The sequence below is a fragment of the Pempheris klunzingeri genome, chromosome 11, assembly GCF_042242105.1.
Source record: "Pempheris klunzingeri isolate RE-2024b chromosome 11, fPemKlu1.hap1, whole genome shotgun sequence".
Classification (NCBI taxonomy): domain Eukaryota; kingdom Metazoa; phylum Chordata; class Actinopteri; order Acropomatiformes; family Pempheridae; genus Pempheris; species Pempheris klunzingeri.
Window position 1 is genome coordinate 10,387,631 of NC_092022.1, and position 17,625 is coordinate 10,405,255.

The 17,625-nt window shown below is 43.7% G+C and overlaps 1 protein-coding gene across 3 annotated transcripts in view; it reads right to left on the reverse strand.

The window, feature by feature from the left end:
• Positions 1-17,625, reverse strand: part of rerea (arginine-glutamic acid dipeptide (RE) repeats a) — a 122,123-nt gene that overhangs the window by 82,581 nt on the left and 21,917 nt on the right. Inside the window, exon 2 of one of the 3 annotated variants that reach the window (XM_070838890.1) lies at positions 13,288-13,368. The gene's annotated coding sequence lies outside the window, so the exon portion shown is untranslated. Of the gene's footprint in view, positions 1-5,429; positions 5,938-13,287; positions 13,369-17,625 lie in introns of those variants that run through there. The other 2 variants (XM_070838891.1, XM_070838889.1) reach the window with 2 other exon arrangements.

Below are 17,625 nucleotides of genomic sequence, written 5' to 3' on the forward strand. Positions count from 1 at the left end.
CACTCAACTAAGCTGTAAAATCAAAGTGGAATTGTTGGAGTACATCACTCCCACGCAGCTGCACATTCTGCAGAGAGAGAAGCTGTCAAATGTTGGCTTTTTGTGGATACTAGCTGAGCCGACAAGTGCCAATGATACAGCGTGAGTGATAAAGACATTCATTCCTGCTTAGAGAGAGGTTTTCCAGATGTGATAGTCTGCAATGCTCCAGTGCTTCGTTACTGGGTAAAAAGATGCTGTTGCTGTGTTTTCCCATTTGCGTTGCCGGGGTGACAAATGAAAAGCAGAATCACCCGCACAACTAATCAAATGAGTGAGTGACAACAAGTCAATATTTTCTCATTGTGTGGACAAGCAATATATCTGCACAGTAACTGGCTGTGCATCAAAGCTCAGGCAATGTTAGACTAGCAGCATTACACAGATAATGTGTCAATAATCTGGCTCGGTGCAGCTGTTAAGACCAGCACTACCAGACACAGTATCAAAAGACAACCTTTACCAAGTATGGGCTAAATTACCAACTCTCCAGACATCGTCTAGACTCTGTACTTCCTACAAACATACTCTGCCATGTAGTGGCTACAAGCCAGCAAAGACAAAACTGTAATTGGACATTGATCTGTCGAGGTCTAAGGATAAATAACTCATCGTAAGAGCAGCCATGAAGAGAACAGTAAGTAAACACAGAACCCTTACGTTCTGTTAGAGACAATGGCAAAATACTACGTGCTCAGAGAATTCAGACTCTAACCATTTTGCTTTAATTCCTCAGGGCTCACATGTCATTTTTAAAAGACATCTTCTTAAGAAACCCAGACAATTAGCTTGCGTTTGATTACATCCTCGACAAAAAAAAAAAAAAAAAAACCTCCCTGAACACAAAATGGAGCAAACATCATCTCGACAAGCCTGGTTAAACACAAGCAAGATCAATGGGTAAATTTATCAGCAAATATTACCATTCGCTGCCTGGCAAGTAATCATTAAGGAATGGCATGATGCATTATTCATTGGCTAATGTATAATTCAGACTTAACAGCAGATTCTATGCATAAATAAAGCTGTGATACATTTAAACACATTAAATGTTTACTTGCTATAACAGGATATGAATGCACAGCATGAATCTTTCCCGCTGCTCTCATTCGATTATTTCCTTCCATTCGAGAGGATGCAGGGACGTAAGGTGGATACTGAAATACCAACTCTGACAGCACACTAATCATAACACACACTTAATGGACACATGCTACTCATATCTGGTGCGTGGTGGGGGAAAAAAAGCTGTCTCGGTGTAGATGATTACTAAAACCCCATTATTAATTGAAAGAAAAAAACCCCAAAAACTCATTACAACCTTGAAGTATAGGCAGTTTTATTTTCTGGAACATGAGGATTTGTGTATTGTCACTATCTCCCTCGGACATCAGCATCTGTGTTTAAACATCATCGCTGAATTGTGAGCACGTTCTTGTTGAAGTGTCTGAGCTGGTGTCAGAGGGACAGTCAACAGGGAGGACGAGGAGGCAGCGAGGACACACGGGCTCCATCTGACGGTGTTCGGGGCAGGCGGCCCTGTGGGGACCGCCATTCCACTTTATGACCATGCACTGAATTAACGAGGCCAGATGTCCCCCCACTTAACATGTGTGAAAGTGCCCTCCGATGGGCTCAGCTGCTTTAAGGATGTTCATACAGAGAGGGGGAACAGGAGACAGGGTCTATTTTCAATTATCCCAATTTCTCACTCATCGTTAGCTCCTGAGGTTTATGTTAATTAAAGATATAGGCCCTTCCTCTGCGCACAACAAATTAGACTGAATTTTCTATGAACAATCAAAGCACCTCTCCAGTCCTTCATCACTCTCTGTTTCAGTAGTCACCCACCAGAGGGTAGCGCCTCCTTAGCAGTGCTACCACCGTTTTATGTGCACTATGTCAATCAGTGGCTAATGTATTCTAAATGCGTCACTGGTCAAACCACTATCTGGAGGGACGATAGGTCAGGAAGTGGAGGGCTACCTGGTTCCATTTAGAAATGAAACCGACATAGAATCGACAAGAGATTCACAGTCGCTCCTTTAAATACCATGAGCCTGCCTCTGTGTAGGGGGATGGAAATGATACCAACAATGGTATGGAAGCCATGACTTCTCATTGATTTTCCGCCTGGCTTTATGACAAGGCGGCCCTCGCGTTTCCGTATTGTTTGGGCCAAAAGTAGGAGGGTAACTGCGAGTGATGCCTTTTATGTGGCTGAGATATATGCAGTTGTGCTACATCCACACAACCATGAAGCTGGAGCTACAATTTACCAACATTTAGCTGATCAGCATCTTACAAACAGTTTTTTTAATTGGTCAAACTTCACATCTGTCTTCATTCATGTGGTTCATTATAATAACAAGTGGGTCATTTCATTGTAATTGCAATGGAATACAGTTGAGTCAGACTATTACTGAAATGGAAAAAATATCAAGACCCCAGCAGACTCACTCATTCGAAAAAAAATTAGAGGCCTGCCAACATTGCAACAATTACAATTTCTCTGACTCTTTATACATTACATCATACCGTTACAATACAACACGCAGAAAACCTCTGTCTAACCCCACTGCCATCATCCTGACACAGGCAGGAAAAAAGGGTGAAAGAGACGCAGCGTGGTGCATCCCCAGTGAGGACCATCATGCGAGCAGATTAAATAACGTTTTCCAATGCCCTGTCAAACATTCAGCCGCCTCCACGCAGCTAGACAGCCGTTACAGCCTCACTCTATGAAGCATCTCTCTCTCTCTGTATGGTCGGAAACAGCCTCTTTGATCTGGATATCGGCCCTCAGATTCCTCAGAGGTGACACTCATACACGCGCCTGTATGTGAGCTGAATGTTTACTAGTTCTCTGTACCTTGTCAGCGGTGAGACTCCTGTTTGTGAAGGGGGGTGACTCACACCGCTACTATGCTTCCCTTGGTTTACATGAATCAACAACACAGACTGCAGACTGAGACCCAGATCAAATTGCACATCAGATTTAATTTCCTACAAACACTGGTATGAAGCACTGCAAATAGAGATGATGCGAAATGATACCGACAGCAGTGTGGTAGTGTGTACATAATTAAGATTTGGGCTGGTATGCTCTCATCTAATAGCGGCCTTACCATGAAACGTACTGCTCTCTTTCCCATACAAATCCCACCCTGCAGAACAACTCGGGCTCTTGTGTACAACTCCATTAAGAGGTCTGACCACTTCCTCTTTCATTCAGTCCACAAGTAGTGAAACTAAATGGATATCCTAACCTCTGGGGAAGTGAGGAAGATGCCATTTCAAAACGTGTTCCGAAAGACGAGCTATGTAAGTTTTCCCACACGACAGCGTGGGCTGAGATTGTGATTGCATGTTACCCGCGTAACCAAAACGATTTCTCTCACACTACTGGTTACCATTTCAGAGACAGGCCTGTCATTTTAATCAAAGGACAAATCTCCCGCTGATTCAGTGACAATCAGAAAATGAAAAACATTCACGGTCTAAAAGGAAAAAAGCTCTAATTGGTGTCATGGTCAGACGAACAAATCAGCCAGAAAACACCTCAATGTCACCTATGTCACAGAAATGCTCGAACTCTGTCTTGTTTTCACCGCCATATTGTCAGCCAATATGGCAGCGCAAATAAACTAATTTGAAAGTGACATTGAATCAACATCATCAATAAAAGGGAAGCAAGGCTCGCTGTCGGTGAAATCGTCACACTCCATCTGTTAAAGACATCTAAATCAAAGATCACTTCCTTTTAAGATTACAGAGCACGCAGTGGCAGTTCAGCTCTGTTGTGAGTCACAGGAACACCAGGAAAGACAACCATTGTTAACATTTTAACTATAATTGCACGTCGTGACTTATACAATGTGCAATATTCAAATTCACATGACTTTTAAAACCGAGAGAGCCTCAGATGGTGGAGCAGTTTTTTTTCGTGGGGTAAATGTCTTTTATGTTGCAACAGTCATCCATTATCTGCCGTGCTTGTGCCATACATTAGCCCATGCGGCGGCGTCCCACTCAAGTGGATTAATCACATCTGAATCATTAAGCCAGAGGTCACTTCTCAGCTAGCAGTAGGACATATAAAATGCCACAGGAAGCTAGGCATGGTGGAGATTAGCTTCTCCTAATTAGCAATGCAACATCTGAGTCCATGTAATAGCTCAGTGAAAAACACAGCAGCAGGGGGAGGATTTCAGGAAGGGTTTGTTTTTATATGGCAGAGATTGAAGGCACCCCCCCCCCTCTCCTCGATTTGAATCTCGTTTCAGGGCTGAAGCTTTCTTTGTGCTTATGTGGTCACATAGCCTGCGGATTCAGCTTCTGACTGGAGTCACATGAAGACTTACTATGACCAATTTTACTGTGATTTAAGTCAACAAGCCCTCCTCCCCCTTCTACTATAACTGGAAAACATTAGATAAGCTGCCTTTCAGACAAATAACTGTAGTCTGCTTTCAAATCCTAAGCTGCCCCCTCCTAAACACACATACATCCCACCAGCCAGCCCCCCTTGCTCTTTTCAACAACAGGCAAAAGATCCCCCCCCCCCACAGTGAGAGCTGCATGTGCTTGGGCCAGAGTTCATAGCCTCTGGGGTGCTGAAGGGGGGAAGTCAAGTTAATTTGGTGGTCCTTCAACTGTTTGTAACTGGTTCACCCGGTCTCTCGCACACGGTCCCCTACCCTTCCTTCAGAAAGGCTCGGCTACTTTCCATTCTTACAGCCCAATAATGAATTTATGACAAGAGCAAGGCTGTAAATCCAACAGCCAACCCTTTATGTGAAACTTGGGGAAATCCCACCCATCAAATATATGTCCCACTGACTCATCAAGGTCCGTTTCAACATTTTTCCCCCCATCAAAACGCAACTTTTCTTTCCTCGAAGTTGATTGATTCCTCAAAACACAAACACACACGTAGTTTACATCTTTTGATGCGCGTTTCCTGAACAGCAAACTTTCCATTTTAACTCTCCTTTTGTTTTGCTCTCACTTTAAAACCATTAGCAAGAGCAGCTCAAACTGTGTCACAGGCTGACCAGGTCATGGAGGTTGCTTGAGGGTCTGCTTCGCCGTCCCAGAGAGAGCCAAGTTTTACAACAATGCAGGCAACTTTCAGCTCTCTGGGGCAATCAGAAACATTTGACTCCAGGTCACACGCGCTTCCTACTCTGGGTATAAACAACATTTAGACCCTTTTAGGACAAAGTCTACAATCCACTCGGCTTTAGTCAACACTAGTGCACAAATTCCGTTTTTTTTTTTTTTGTTTTTTTTTTAATCACCCACACATTGCTCCCCCTGTCTGCACCCCCCTTCTTCTCCTCCAACCACAACCGTCCTGCAATCTTTTTTTGTATTCAACTACTCACCCGCCAGTCTGCTGATTCTTGGAGTCCCACAGACTGCTGCAAACAACTTCAAAACGCGATCCTCGCCCCCAGATGACCCACCGAACTTTAAAAAAAAAAAAAAAAAACAGGGGGCAAGCCAGCTGAGCCAAATCCAAGAAGCGGGACAAAACACGGACACTTTTTTTTTTCTTATCCCCACGTTTTTTTTTTAAACCCGCTGCCCGCACGCAGGGGCTCAGGCGAGCACTTGCTTCAACAAAAGACGGTTTCACTTTACTGACGGACTCTTCACGTCCGAGATCGGCCGAGCAAAGGCACAGTAAGGTTGGCCGGCCCCCCCTCCGAGCTGCTCCTATTCCCTTCGGCCGTGCTGTTGTCGCTGCCGATGATAGTGTCCACATGAAAAGTAACACGGCGCTGGTAGTTGTTTCGATGGGGTAGGAAACCAGTGAGTTCGCCGTTTACAGGCTCTGCTTCCTTTTTCCACACACACACATACACACACACACGCTCACACACACGCTCTCTCTCTCTCCCCCCCTCCTCTCTCTCTCTCTCTCTCTCTCTTCCCTATGCACACACACTCTCCACGCTCCCCCTATCGCTCCCTTCGTCTCTGTAAACCCCCTCCTCCTCCTCCTCCTCCTCCTCTTCTTCAGCTGTTCAACAGACGCATCCACATGGCTGACCTAGTCTTTCTTTATCCAGACACTAGTGAAGGAGAATTACCCCGACCACACTCCAAAAAAAAAAAAAAAAGAGAGAGAGAGAGAAAAAAATCCGAGCGAAACAAAAACATGGACTGGATTCAAATAATCGTCAGGGACAAAAGGGTGGAGGTGGTGGTGGTTGCGGGGGACGCCAATGGGGCTGTTGATTGATGGCAGCCCCGTAGGGAAACGCTGTGTGCACCGTGTGTGTTTGTGTGTTTGCTTGCATCAGGAAGTGAGATGCGCGGCAGCCAAAGTGGCCCGACCGACCATCATGAACCGATCAATGGCAGCGCTTATGGGAATGTGACTGAAACACTACGGCGAGACAATGAAAGCCGTGATAGTGGTAGTAATAGTAGTAGTGCCTTATAAATAATGGCTCAATAGCCCGAGCGTGTTTTTCCTGCACAATGCCAAACAGCAATGGCGCGTTTTAATGGTTAAAACATAAATAAACTGAATGATCTTATGCACAGGTCGCTGATTTATGTCTGGAGACATAAGTAGATATGCAACTGCTGGAAAATACACAAGAAGGGAGGCGACTGGCTGCTGCTCAGGCTTGTGGAGCTCATTTGCATTTTTGGATAATGAATTAATTAGTCACCCCACCCATTAAAAAGGCAGAAACAAGCAGGGATGATAATGTGAGTAGTCCATTAGCAATATTTTGGAGGCTGATTTAATGGCTGGCCTGCACATCATGATTCTCAAATGTGATCCTGGTTATTTCAGAGGTTTCAATTTGTGGTAGAAAATATACATTACAGTTTGTTTTCTATTTAATTTAAATGCTACCAATGGGGGGAGAAAAAAAATCTGACAGTCTCCCCACGCACATTAGAGGAGCAGGGAAACAAAGATGGACTGCATTGAAGTTATAAATTAATAGGATGATTTTCATTTCGCTGAGCTAGTAGCTTGACACATTTTCATTGTCTTAAACATGATACTGCTCTCAAAATCCAATTAACTTAAGCAAATAGTTTAGCAAATAGTAGCACATTGGGCTCTTTTTACACTAACGCCAAACACAGGCAGCAGGAGAGACAGGCGGTAAGAATCAATAGCAATTGAGTTGAGGGTGGTGTGCAGGGGGTCCTTCATTGTGCTACAAAACCATGTTGGTCGTCTTCGTTTCAGTGGAGGGGGGTAGGGGTACGGGGAGGGGGGGCTCTGCTCTGCAACAAAGTGCTGGTAAAACCTTTCCCACCTCCTGAGGCAACTGTCCTGAGAAGTCGTACTCCTCCTCCCACAGTAACCCAACACCACAGCAGCCACAGCTCCTCCCTTATCACAGTATGTATACATTTTGCAAGGTCAACGCTTATGATATTCACACACACACACACTCACGCAGTCTGCCTCCTTTCCTGAGTTACACAAACATTCAAAGGATCTGAGACTGATAAGGAAGCGGAAATGCGCGTCTCTGTGTTTCTGAAGCACAATCGAAGCCTAGAAAGGAATCTCATGATATTTCAGGCTCTTAAAAAAATATTCCATTAAGTGTGGCAAGAAGAAACCAGTCAAATGCCAACATTTTCAGTAGGTTTGTGAGGCTTAAGTTGGGCCAAGACAGCAGTGAAGGGTGAGTGCAGTGAATCCTCCCTGAACACAGTACAGAGCAAAGCTGGATTGGCTGGCGGGGCAGGCTCCCCTCCCTGGCAGATGAGATCCCATTATCAGGCAGACGAGAACTCCACCTCCAGGATTTCACAGCTCCACTGTTTATCACATGGCTCTGTCAAGTTGGGCACCATTAACCGATAATGAAAGGAGACAACCGGTGCAGTTACAAGCAAAGCACTCCACATTCTACAGGCCTAAGCATGTATCTGGGAAGCTGACTGTGTCTATTCAATTCTGTTCGGCATTCAAACGGCCCATCACAATACCTTTTCCCTGAGCACCCCCTGCTACAGCTACAGTGCCTTCGATCCCGACAGAACAAAAACTGGTTACTTGGTGCCTCTTTCTGAATTCGGAGGAAATTAAATCTAGCAGAGCCGTGTGCTGCTCGAAAGAGGAAAATGCGACTTTTCTGCAACACTCCTTTTCCTAAAGATTATTAAAAAGGAGAACAATTCCTCGCAAGAGCCAAGAAAACCGGAGAAAGAAAAGGCACAATAAAGCAACACAAACTATCATTTTGAAATATGTTTTCTTCATCCACATCAAACATAATTGGTACAAGTGTTACTAAACAAAAAGACTGCGAGACTGCCACTGAATCAAAGGCCAACATGCCCCCACCTCGCCTCCTCCTCTTCCTCCTCGTCCCTCCTCCCTCCTCCCCAGTCTGACTACTCTGTTTATGGTTTATAGGATTCTGTAGCCACTTAGGCTCATTAAAAATGAATACTTAACAAAAGCTGTGGCTGACACACACTGTTTGCTTTAGCCTGATTTCTCCACGCCGGAGAAAAACAAGCCACTCAGAGGCAGCAAACACACAGAGCGAGCGAGAGGGAGAGAAAGTGCTCTGCAACACAAGTAAGTCAGCCAGTAGCTGAAACAACAGAAAAAAGTGACATGGATGACTGAGCCAAGCCTGCGAGAGACTTGGCAAGCCTCAGAGGCCCTGGCCTCTTAAGCGCTCATATCTAGTAACTTCATTTAATACATTCACCAGGGATGAGCAGACAAGTTGAAGGAAAAAAGGACTGAGAGAAGAAAACAGACTTGTAAACTAAGAGGAGGGTTAGGTTGTGGCGGTGGTGGGGGTGTACTTCAGAGGCTCGACTTTAACACATGACTAAATCTCTACAGTGTAACAAGCTAACTTCCTTGCTGCCAAAACATAATACGGGGAGGGAATAACTGATGTGCTGGATTGAGCCCTGAGACCATTTTACTGTTCTCAGGCAGGTATTATCTCCAGGAGCCGTTCTTCTCATATTAGAAACTTGAACAGTGCTTCTTCCAGATGGGGCTTTAAAGCAGTGACTCTCTTCACCACACGTACTAAATCCATAAAGAACAAAGACTCTGTGTGACTGCTGCTTGAAGTTACTGGTCCTCATGCTGACGGCAAGTGCTGATAGCCCCCATCCCCACCCCCTTTGCTACTGGCAGGCAAAAAAAAAAAAAGCTGACTTCAAATCATTCATTGCCCCTTTTAGCCTTCATGGATTCTTAAGAGAGCACTTTACAAGTTGAGGGAATCCGAAGGGAAAATAGGGTCTTACACGACTAATTAAAACACAGACTTTGCCTGGAGGGGGTTGAGAGAAGGGGAAGCAATAAAATAATCCTTTCCAATCTCCCAACAAAGTAACTCAAGGAAATTACTCAACTAAATATGTTTAACTACACACTTGTGGATATGAAGATCCATGGTTTTCAAGGACCATTGCTTGAGCCAAAAAGAAGAGTGCTTGACAGAGTAAAATTTCATAAACTGAAAAAAAGGGAACTTAAAACAATAGGTTACAATTTTCTCTGTACAAGCAAACAGCCATATCAAGGCGTCCTTTTGAAACAATTCAAACAGACAGCTCGTAATTAAGCTGCAACCTAGAAAGGCTTTATTTGCGATCATTAACACAGTTGTAAAAATGTGAGGGAAGCCAAGGAATGGTATTTCACTTTAGGCAACCAGTGCAAGGTCTAGCCTCACATAGCTATCTTGTTTACATAGCTATTCACAGTCACATTTGGCAGCCTCGCAACACTCTGAAAACCAAGACACTTGTAGGCTACATATGTCTAATCTCTTTGCCAAGCTACACAAGCTACTCAAGAGAGTGAAACTTGCTTGGAGCAGCCATTTGGTTTAACTATTGCATATTAAAAAAAATGAATGTAAGTAAACCTCATTCCAAATGGAGGTAGCCGCCACCTGGCAGACAAACTGATCAAATGTTAGTAAGAGGAAGTACTGTGCTTTCTCTTCATAAAATACAGAAAAACCTGATAGCTCATTGAGATATATATATATGAGCAAAAAAACAAACAGCTTTTAACATAGTTTCACACCACGTCTGTATTCACACACAAGGGGTCGACAGTTTCTATTAGATCACAGCTTGCTGAAATGTAGAAAAAAAAAAAGAAGAGACAATCGGGGTGTGAAATGCTCATGAGCCAGAAAACAGTTTATATGGCCATAACCTCGCATATATAGAAAATGAAAACAGACAAACAAATGCACATGTGTAATACCTTAGATGCTACTTCACTAAGCCCCTGATTTTCCACATTCTTCAAGCTCTCACATGGACTGTCTGTGTCTGTCTGATTCTCCAGGCAAAACAGGGCCTCATTCATCTGAATAAAAGAGCAGTTCAGCCTGCCGTGGCTGCATTGAGAACAGACTCTGAGGAATGAGACTGTATTTCCAAGGAGGGCCACAGAGAGACAGAGAGTGCAGGCTGTGGCGAAAAGAGGAAGTTTACATTTCACGCAAATCCTTTTGTGAACAAAGACACAGCGAGATAAACAAACGGTACATTTGTCTGATGCTTAGCTCTGGATCCAGTTTGGCAAATTGTATTCCAGCAGGGAGAAACTCTGTTTAAAAGTGATCAGAAGTCAGCAAAGCAAATGGGTTCCATGATCATGAAAGCAAAAGAGAGAGTGGCGGTTGGGGTGTGTGATTCCTGTGTGGTTACTGTCTCTAAACTAATCTGCTCAAATTGCCAGAGACCGCTCCATTTCACACAGAGCACATGGCTGTCTCACCTCCATGCACTGCCACCCTATGGACAGTGAGTGGAGGTGCAGCATAACGCTGTTGCTGTGCTAAAAGAGGAGGTGGAGTGGGGAGCAGAAGCTTATGATGTGTAAAACAAAAAAAGTTAACTCTCTACACTATAATTCATGACATGCATATTAAGATACTCAATATGGCGCAATGGCTCACAAAGCGGCATCTTTTTTTTCCCCCCTTTAGTTCCAAAGCTTATTCAGAAATCAATTATTCTGCTGTGGTCACACTTGGCTGCTCTCAGTGTGTGCGCTAATGATTCAGCCATCTACTTTGCAGATAGATAGTGATAACTAGAATAAGCACATCCATTATAGGTCAGAGGAACAAGATTCTCAAGTCATTCAAGCTAATTTTTTCATATCTTGAATTTCTCCAAATCCCTTTCATTGCGCTCCTTTTTTTTCCAATTCGGCATAAATAATAGCAGAGAGAAGTAATTTCAAAAGCAAATATACGGTCAGCATGTCAGCACTGGGTGCGGTGAGAAAAAGATGTGTTATTCAAAGAGACAGCATATAGACAGGGTGTTGAGGCTGCGTTATGAGATTAGACTGTTTTTGTGGGAGTGAATGGGTAAAAGCTGTCTGTGTGCAGCCAGAGCAGACAGTTTGGAGATCAGTGCTGAGGTCAAGAGGAGCCACTTAGCTGTGCTTTGGCCTTCCAACCCCTACAGCGTTCAGAATCAACCGTTCTACTGTGGGAGTAGATAAAAAGCTTGGCAGCAGTCTTGCAACTGGAGACGGCTACATTTACTAATGCATGCAGGCTGCATTTATGGCTTTTTAAAGGTACAAAATGGAAATTAATGGGGATAGGTAGGAAGGTGGGAAGCTTGCTCATTATCCAGAATATATATCAGGTTAGCCTCACTAGTGCAGATCCCTTAAGACACTAAATCTAGAGGCTTGTAATAAACAAACAAAGCAATAAACAATCCAGACTAAAAACCATACCTCTTTCAATTACTATTAAACCGTGAAGGTCATTTAAATTTTTCCTTCATCTATTATCACTATGATTTAATATGCAAGTTAATGAGATTTAAACCAAATGTAAAGCAGTTTTTTCCCCTACCACACATTATTACAAAAGCAATGAGACAAGAAGAATAGCTGTCCCTTTCATGACGCCGGTGAAGAGATAATGTGCCGAAATCTGAGAATAATATGTTAGGTGTCATTTATGATTACATGGCAAGCCTGCTACTCTTTATCTTTATTGTTTGGACTTATGAATCAACTGAGCATGGAAGTGTGTTTCTCATTATGCTGTTGTGGCCACACAGAATTACTAGTGAGAAGTGGTGAGCTGAAAATTCTGCAAATTGCTTGTTTGGATGCACATATTCTGCATAATGCATGAAGCAAATAACATATAATAGATATGTGCGTGAGTGTGTGCATGTGTCTGTGTGTAAAAGATAGCTACCAAGTGGGAGAGACTGGGGGAATGACAGATAGAGTAACGCTGTTGATATTTGATATTGAGCAGAGTGGAAACCTAACATGCAGCATGCTAACCGTCTTTGTAATGGAACAGTGGGGGATAGAAAGAGGAGGCTCGGTGCTGCATTAGCTCCTTGAGTCAGCTCGTAGAAGAGGGATGGATGGAGCGAAAGATGGATGGGTCGAGCGAGGGGAGGGAAAGCGGAGCAAGGGAGGGAGTGTGAGCCGTGGCGCTCTCTGTTCCTGCACACATCAGCAGCAGGAGGGCAGGGATGCGCGGAGGCCACAGCAAGCCAATTACCAAACTCATTAAGTAACCTGCTAGTCGGCTTTGAACTGCAGCCCCCTCTATATCGCAACTGGATTCTCCGCCACTGTTGGGGACATTCAGATAGGCGCTGCTCTCGCACCTCTTTTCAAAAATGGCTGGTGTGGGGAGTGGACATGGCAACACAGTAATCACATTTTCACACACGTTCATTGGAATTAAAAGTGCAACACAGAATCACAAGTGAAAGCTTAATGAAAAAGATTAGTAGATTGGCGGCTTTAAGGCATGACGTTACCACAGACAGCATTGCTCTGGCTGCAAAGGAGGAAGAAAGGCTTGTGCATAAGTAATGCTAAAAAACAGGGAATTATGCATCCGGATACAATCACTGGAGTGGGTTAGTATGAACAGTTGATGGATGAATGAGTGCTGACAGGATTGAGCTGTTCTCTCCACTGGCACGGAAATTAGCAGGAAAGATGGCTTTCGAGGAGGGAAGGAGGAGGAGGAGGAGGAGGACAGTGGGAAAGGCAAAGCACAATGAGGGGTGAGGATGACGATGACGATGGGGAGGAATAAGGCTGAGAGTACCAAGGGCAGGTAGAAAACATGACCAAGGTCCACTGGATGGGTCAAGAATAGAAACATTTTGGGGGGGGGAGAGGTGGTTAGGGCAGAGGAAAAAAAACGCTGTTAGTCAGCGCTCCAGTGTCACGAATCATTGTTGACTAACCTTGACTGCATTCACCTCCTAGCTCACTGCCACATTGCCTCTCAACAAGTATTGACACAACGACACTCTGCAAGAGAAAAACTGAAGGGAAAAAAAAAACAGACACACACAGAGGACAAGGGAGAAAATATGAATGATGTGTAAATGGAACAAACGAGGTGTAACAGCTTGACAGTAGAGGTGTATGCATGGGTGAGGACGGCTGCCATATTTGGCTTCATGTTTAACACATGGCCATTGTAGGCACTGAAAAACATGGAGGTGCACAAAAAATTAACACCATTCGCACTGCAGTTAACATTTTCTATGAGGAGATTGGGAGCATTTATTCAAAGCCAGTATTCATTTCCCTCTCCTAAATAAACCTCTGGATACGCACAGTTCTAGGCACTCGTACCTGCTACACACACTGTAACGCACACACAAATGTGCATACACACACACGCAGTCCCCCACCCCTGAACCTCCCCCATTATCCCATGAGCCCTCTCTTCTCTGCCTTGCTTGACAAGAGCTTGGAAATAAAAACATCACAGCTCTGCCTCGCAGCACCTGTTCAATAACATTGACATTTCACATTCAGCATCCGCACACAGAGATTCCCTGCATTTACTCTCTTTAACATCCAGAAGCACAACACACACACACACACACACACACACACACACACACACACACACACACACACACACACACACACACACACACACACACACACACACACACACACACACACACACACACACACACACACACACACACACACACACACACACACACACACACACACACACTTCAATGTAAGCATTTTAATATTGCACAGGCTGAGGATGTGTTCATGTGTGCATTTCATTCCTGAACGAGTGCCTGTGGTCATGTATGAGGTGTAACAATCCAAATTAGTTATTGGGCGCGCACACACATCTTAATTTCAACAAACAACACACTACTTAAAAGATAGCAATTGTTTCATATTTGTGTCAGTTTTTTCATGAAAACCGTTCAATGCAGTCAATTATCATCAATCAATTAGTTCAGTTTATTCATGTGACTCACTGGTTTGCATTGGTTAGTTGGTTTTTTGGTGGCTAAAATTGGCTAAAACGAAATAAATGATGAAGATAATTGAGGAAAATGTGTCAACATGGTTTGGAATATTACACAGTATGTAATATATGTGTAGCTCTGAATATTATGACAATGAGAAAATTAAGAACACCCTAAAGAAAAGATAAGATTATAAACATGTAGGACAGGGTGGGATGATTATGTGTAGGATTTTGTCTGAGCTATTTTTCTTTAAAAGGAAGGCGTGGCTGGTTTCTTAGCCAATTATATATTGATGATAAAGCTGCTACAAAACAAGGCAACATATTTACCTGATATACAAAATGATACCGTTTGTTATTATTCATTCCCTGCTTCTGATTCAACACGCCTCCTGAATTCAGCCTGCATTTTGAAGTGAAATGGTCTGTTCCTTTTTGAATTTGAAAATAAAACCAGGTGTGTGCAGTGAATGAAATCCAAGTATTTCTATCCATGCAATGTCAACACTGTTCAACAACATAGCTAATACTTACTACATTGTCAAAAATAGTACAAATACACACAACAGCCACCCAGATTTAAGCACATTATATTCATATTCACGTCATGATGAATCTCACAAAAGAGGATTTTGGGGTCACAGATGTCTTTTGTAAACATTTGGCTTGATTTTCCTTCAGATGCACCATGACATTGTAACGCATGTTTTCATACAATAGTTGCCACCAGAGGAGAAGATGAAATGTGCAATGGGCCACCTAGTGCCAGGGCTCAATGGTGTCACCAGGTGCAACCTAACCTGGGTGGCTGAGCAGGGACATCTGTTTGACGGCATTAGAGCCATCAGAGCCCTGCCATAACCACAGATTAAATGGCAGTAAATCTGAGGATTAGATCCGTGTATGAATAGCTCACATTGATTTTGCAATCCCTTTAGTACTCTGGGATTTCTACAGTGACGGACAATGTGGCCATCAAACACACACACACACACACACACACACACACACTGGGTCTCATCTATCTCCCAGTTTTTAAAAACCCTCTAAAATCAGTCTGTGACTAACTTATCTCCATTTTAATCTGCTCAATCTGTATCCAAATAGCACAAGGCATGCAACATCATTTCTTTAACAAACTGCCCATCCATCCAGTCTCTCCCACTAGTCACAACAGAGCAACTAAAACAAGCTCAACAGGCCTAGAAATGTCCATTCCTATATTCTAGTGTGTGCTCATGTGAAAGATCACTTCCATGCTCTGCGAGTTGAGGGTTATTATGTGTGAGCACTGAGCACCATGGGGTGATGTGGATGATGACAAAGACAAACTGGCCTTTCCTTCTTTAGCTGCCTGGTCTCAGCCTTAGCACGTGAATATGCATGTAGTCTCTCACACACACATGCGCGCTCTAAAATTCACTCAGCCCCAGTGAGACCTTTTTGACACGACAATCCCAAAAGCCCGCGCTGAAACCCCAATCCCCTCCGACCACCATGGTCCTTTGGAAGCTGGCTGACATCAAAGACAAGTGCTTTGCTTTCATGACTTTAGTCCGCCTCTCAGTCTGTCAGTGTCTCTGACTGTCCACCACATGCTCATCGGAAAAGCCACTATTTTAACACCAGGCTCATGCTAACCATTTCAAACGCCTCCACAGCACAACATGAAGAAACCAAAAATAGCCCGTGCTGAATCTTCACTATTTCCATACCTTAAGAGGTGGGTGTAAAGTGTGTTAGGATGTGAGTAATGAGTCCAAAAAAGGGGCTACTAAATAGACTATATACACTTCTATAGGGTAAATGAACAGGGGGGCAGAAAAATAATAGGTACAGCTAATAAGATGATGGAGCGCAAAGCACAATCTTCATCTCATGTCAGCTTGACAACCAGCAGCAACCCCATTCCCTCATCCAAAATGGCTGCACTGGTCATCATGGCTGAACTCAGCCACGGATCAAACCAAACGAAAGCAATTACCTGATGATTAGTGCGCGTTGTGAGGCAGCTCCATTAACCTTTGAGAAACAGTGAGTGTGGAGGCTGCAATGCCTGGCCAAGTGGAACGCTTTTCTCACTACTTCCGAAAAAAGACACGAGTGCGGTGAGTGAGAGAGAGAGACGGAGAAACTCAGTGTGACAGTGGAGCAGCTCCTATTAGGTAAGCACATTGAGCCGTCAGGCCGGCACATTCATCAACACACAGAATGCCAGTCAGCAGCACCAGCAGGCTCACCGCCTCTCCTCCACGCTGCCGTTACTGTGGTGAGGTGGGGAGGGGAGAGTGACAGGGAGGCATTTGCAAAGCAGATTTGGACCGGTCTCCCCAGCATTTGGCAGAGCAAATGTTTTTATGCATGGTTCGGGTGGTTTTTACTAGCACTTCCCCTGTCCTGATGGATCAACCACAGGCTGCTAATGATATCAATATCATACATGTACTGTAATTGTTTGGACCCAGGATGTGCCAAGATCAATGGACGGCAAAATCTGGATCAATTGATTAGTCTGCCACTGTTAAGCTGCTATAACATATTTTGCGCACAGTCGATGTGTTGTTGGATGGGCGGTGAATGAATTGGGCCCTTGCCTGTTTTCGGAGTGCAGCATCCAGACATGGGTTAGGCAAGTGGATCTGTGCCATATGAAAAGTGAGCCGAATTGGCAGGGCTGAGGAGCTTTCTCCGCTCATCTTAATGTCAACCACAGCCATTACCATTCCATACGAAGCTCCAAATTAGGACTAAAATTGGTATTTAAGATTCCTGGTGAGGTCAAAACAAATGAATACTTGCATATTATTACTATTGTCCATTCCTCATTATAAAAAGCCATGTGGTTTTATTTTGAAAACATGCAGCCAGCCTGCAAGAAGAGAGAATGTATTGTAACTTACACACTGTGCAAAGGCTGTAAATTCTTATTTACACTACTTGACACATCCTAATCCTGAAGCGCACAAATAAGATTGTGGACTTGATTGCAACACATCTACAGTGTCATCTGATGCCCACACAGGCCAAAGTGAATGAGTGGATATAGCTGTGATTTTGTGAAGTTTGAGTTTGTATCAATTAAGACACATAAATAGTAGGTTACATTTTCAAACGTTTCCTCTTCTCTTGAGCAGCATGAGGTGGGGTTTGATTTTTAATGATTATTATTCAATCAGTGGAAATTAATGTTGACATTTTCATGTGTAGGCGTAAATGGCTGATTGATTAAGATTAAAAGTCGATCCACTGCAATCAAATGAATAAGCCATGCAAACAACTTTGTGTAGCT